The following is a 5,192-nucleotide window of genomic DNA, read 5'->3' on the forward strand; positions in this document are numbered from 1 at the left end:
TTTCGCCATGTTGGCCAGGCTGGTCTCGAACTCCCGACCTCAGGTGATCCATCCACCTAGGCCTCCCAAAGTGCTGGGATTATAGGCGTGAGCCACCGTGCCTGGCTGAGTATCTTTTCATTAGACCTATTTGTCATTTGTATATCATTTTTCTTTTTTTTTTCTTTTGAGACAGGGTTATGCTCTGTTGCCCAGGCTAGAGTACAGTGGTGTGATCTCAGCTCAGTGCAACCTCAACCTCCCAAGTTCAAGCAATTCTCCCACTTAAACTGATCCTCCCACTTCAGCCTCCCAAGTAGCTGGGACTACAGGTGTGCACCACCACACCCAGTTAACTTTTGTATTTTTTGTAGAGACAGGCTTTCACTATGTTGGCCAGGCTGGTCTTGAACTCCAGGGCTCAAGCGATCCACCCAGTTCAGCCTCCCAAAGTGTGTATATTTTCTTTGATGAAGTGTCTGTTCAGCTGTTTTGCCCATTTTAAAATTCAGTCATTTATTTTTATTTTCTTATTGTTGAGTTCTTGTTTCCTTTTTTTTTTTTTTCTTTTCTGAGACGGAGTCTCACTCTGTTGCCCAGACTGGAGTGCAGTGGGCTCACTGTAACCTCCATCTCCCAGGTTCAAGCAATTCTCCTGCCTCGGCCTCCTGAGTAGCTCAGATTACAGGCGCCCGCTACCATGCTCAGATAATTTTTGTACTGTAGAGACGGGGTTTTGCCATGTTGGCCAGGCTGGTCTCAAACTCCTGAACTCAAGTGATCTGCCCGCCTTTGATCTGCCCGCCTTGGTCTCCCAAAGTGCTGGGATTATAGGCATGAGTCACCATGTCTGGCCTTATGTTTTCTATAATAGTCTTTTATCAGATATGTCTTTTGAAAGTATTTTCTCCCAATATGTGGCTTGCCTTTTTTTGACAGTGTCTCACAGAGCAGAAGTTTTTTAATGAAGTCCAGCTTATCAATTAATTTTTCATGGATCATGCCTTTGGTGTTGTATCTAAAAAGTGATTGCTAAACCTAAGGTTAGTTTTATTTTCTCCTATAAGGATTGATTTTATAGATTTGCATTTTGCATTTAGGTCTAGGATCCATTTTGACTTAATTTTTGTGAAGGACGTGAGGTCTGTGTCTAGATGGATCTCCAATTTTTTCAGCACCATGTTGAAAGACTATCTTGTCTCCATTGTATTCCCTTTTGTCAAAGATCAGTTGACTATCTCTTTATTTTTACCTTTCCAAATCTCAGTTTTAGCTATGCCTCTTATAAATAGTATAGCACTGGATTTTCATTTGTTAGCCAGTCTGAAAATGTTTTACTTTATTATTTATTTTTTGAGACCAGGTCTTGCTCTGTTACACAGGCTGGGGTGCAGTGGAGTAATCGTGGTTTACTGCAGCGTCAAACTCCTGGGCTCAAGTGATCTTTCCACCTCAGCCTCCTGAGTAGCTAGGACTACAGGTACACATCACACACCACCCCTCCTGCCTGGCTAATTTTTATAGAGACAGGGTCTTGCTATGTTGCCTAGGCTAATCTTCAACTCCTGGCTCAAGTAGTCTTCCCACCTTGGCTTCCCAAAGTGTTGGGATTACAGGTGTGAGCCACCGTGCCCAGCCAGCTTTGTCTTTACTTAATGTTCTGAGACCATGCTACATGACTTCCTATCAGTTTGTGCCAATCAGCCTTTTGGCACTCTTCTCTTCCTTCAAGATATGGATCAACAACCAAATTCTAAGCTCTACATTTTTTTTTTGAGTCAGGGTCTAGCTCTGTTGTCCAGACCGGAATGCAGAGGCATGATTATGGCTCACTGTAGCCTTGATCACCCGGGCTCAATCTTCCCACTTCAGCCTCCTGAGTAGCTGGAACCACAGGTGCATGTCACCATGCTCAGCTAATTTTTAAAAATTTTTATAGAGATGGGGTCTTGCTATGTTGCCCAGGCTGGTCTTGAACTCCCGGGCTCAAGCCATCCTCCTGCCTCAAACTGCCAAAGTGTTGGGATTACAGGCATACACCAGTGAGCCTGGCCTAAACTCTATCTCTTACTGGCACTGTAGTCCTAACTTTATAGGCCTGTCACAGAGATACTCAATAAATTTTGCTAATGTTATATGTAATTATTACATAATATTAGCACGTGCTTTATTATTTATTTTTTGAGACCAGGTCTTGCTCTGTTATACAGCCTGTTACATAGGCTGGGGTGCAGTGGGGTGATTGTGGTTCACTGCAGCGTCAAACTCCTAGGCTCAAGTGATATTACATTAGCATATTGGTAGTATTCTTTTCCTTTTTTTTTTTTTTTTAAGAGTGCAGTCACGAACCTGGTATGAATTCTAAATATGTGAGTACAGGTCTTTGTTCCTACGTTAGAAGGGCACAGACCATTCCTTACTATATATCTCATGGTTTCTTCATTTGTTTGCATAGATCAGCTGTTAGTATTGCTTTGGGCTCTACCATTTTAACAAACTACCACAATTTGTTTATGCAAAAGACAGACATATAGATTGTTTCTGGTTTGGGGGCTAACAGAAACAGAGCCAGGGACCCCAAGGCAGTATGTACAGTACCTACCTGCTGAGATGCCACACTCCTGCTGCCAGGCTGCAATCTCTCAGCTCTGGACCCCAGTTCTTTGCTAGTAACTCTTTTCTCTATGAACATTTTGGTACAGAGACTATGGGCATTCACTTCTCTTGGGCAATAAACCTATGAGTAGAATTGCTGGGTCATACGGTAGATACATGCTTAACTATTAGAGACTGACAGCTTTCCAAAGTGGCTGTAACATTTTATATTTCCACCAGCACTATTGAGGGTTTCAGACACTTCACATTCTTATCAACACTGACGTCTAAATTTTAGTCATTTTTGGTGGATGTGTAGGACCTCAGGTTTTAATTTTTATTTTCCTGGCAAGTAATGATATTGAGCCCCTTTAAAAATGTTCATTGCTCATTTGGGTATCTTTTGTGTAACACCAAGTCTTTTACCCATTTTTAAATTGTTATATATTATTGATACATATGGTTACATATTATGAATAACAGACCTTTGTCAGATAGTCTCTCAGTCCTTACAGAATCTTTAACTAGTTAATGCTCAGTAACTACCCACTGAATAAATGAGGCTCATTCACTGCAATGGGACCAAAAACTGGGATCTAGGATTATCATTCAGACAACAACTTCAGGAATTTAGAAAAAGGTCTTTTAAGAGATGTACTTATATAAAGCGAAATGTACTTCTCATATCAAAGATAAAAGTCAATCATAAAATAATACACTTTCAGGGTTCAAAGACTAAGTTACTTCAGCTATCTAAACCAAGTGAAAATAGGCTTGTGAAACCAACGCTTATACACACACACACACACACACAAATTAAGCTTAAATAACATTTTTCTATTCCCCTCATCTGGCGTGTAGCCAGACGCTTGGAGAGGTTGGGGAGAACCCGCTCTGGCGAGGGCGCAGTACGCGGCGCCAGTTGCCCGACCATTCCCGAGACCTTGAAGGGACACTGGGTCAGATCCAGGGTTCACTTCCTTCCACGCCCCGCTACCGCCTTCCTTCCGATTGGCTGATCGGGGGCACCACAGCCAGTCCTAGACGGTGATTGGCCAGGCTACCGCCAGGGCCGCCTCACCCACAGACGCCTAAGACTAACAAGGTCCTGGCGAGGAGCCGGGCACCCAGGCAGTAGGTACAGGACCTACCTGCGAAGATGCTGCACGCTTGCCGCCAGGCTCGAACCCTCGGCGCCGGACCCACCTCACTGCCCGGCCCTAGAGGCTCAAAGTCCCATCCTGACACACACACGCGGGCGCCGCCGCTGGCCCTCCGAAGAGGCGCGGTCACCGCGCAGATTCTGCCCACCGCCTTTCCTCCCCGACGCCGTCGCTATAGGCAGCACCGTCCTACCGGCCAAGGTGCGGAAACGCGACAAATTGCTTTACCTGAACGACCCTACTGGCAGACGCCATCTTGCTGCCCATCATGACCCCCAAAAAGGGGCAGTTTCCGGGGCACGAGCGAGCCGCAGCGATCACCCGAGTCCCGGGCGGCTGGGGGCGGTGCTTCTCGGGACGTCGCGGAGGCGGAGACCGGACTGGGCCCTCCTCCGCCGTGGGGCTGGCCCCGCCCCCTGTGCCTGACCCCACCCCCACCCCCCCAACCCCTTCTCCCTCCTAGGATCGACCCACGTGTGTTCTATTGTTTCGTTTTGAGGACAAAGTTTTGTTACGGTGGGTCCCTTTTGCTCATTTGCCTATAAATTGTCTAGGACCATTTCCTTTCCAGAAAGCAAGTTTACAATTTCGAAACAGTTCAAAATTTTATCTGGAACCAAATAAATAATACAACCTTCTGATCTGTCAGCTCTTGCAAAGATTAAAAAAATTAAAGAAAAACAAAAACCCTGCGGTTTCCTAAAATGAATAATTTTGTTGAAACGGTAGTGGCAGGCTCACAAGAGTTTACTCTGGCTTACAAAGGGTCATGTCACAGTCTCTTGCTGATTGGCATTGCTTGATTGTAATTTGGTTTCTGTTTTCTTTACCGTTTATTGCTCCTGATACTGAACTGCTGGGCCTTTGCTTCAAGTTGAGATAACTAAAAAATTCAGAAATATTTGAAACGTAAGCCACCCATATCTTTTCCCCAAAGTTACCTTACGGGCGGGGCGCTATGACTCACGCCTGTAATCCCAGCACTTCGGGAGGCTGAGGCGGTCAGATCACTTGAGGTCAGGAGACCAGACTGGCCAACATAGTAAAACCTGTCTCTACTAAAAGTCCAAAATTTAGCCGGGCGTGGTGGCGGGCACTTGTAGTCCCAGCTACTCAGGAGGTGAGGCAGGAGAATTGCTTGAACCCAGAAGGCAGAGGTTGCAGTAAGCCAAGATTGCGCCACTGCATTCCAGCCTGAGCGACAGAGGGTGACTCCGTCTCACACACACACAAAAAAGTTACATTACGTTCTGTGATAAATAATGCTTAGGTTATATATAGTATTGTAAGTTTGACCAATGTGTTTGATGATATACATCAGTGATTCTAAGTCTTGGGATCTTTTTAGAAATATAAATTACTGAACCCAAATATGGTCTATTCGGATTCAGTGTCCCTAGAGAGGCCATTAACCCGTTTTGTTTTGTTTTTTTGGTTTTTTTTTTTTTTTTTTGA

This window comes from Colobus angolensis, unplaced genomic scaffold (genome assembly GCF_000951035.1).
Source record: "Colobus angolensis palliatus isolate OR3802 unplaced genomic scaffold, Cang.pa_1.0 Scaffold49, whole genome shotgun sequence".
NCBI lineage: Eukaryota > Metazoa > Chordata > Mammalia > Primates > Cercopithecidae > Colobus > Colobus angolensis.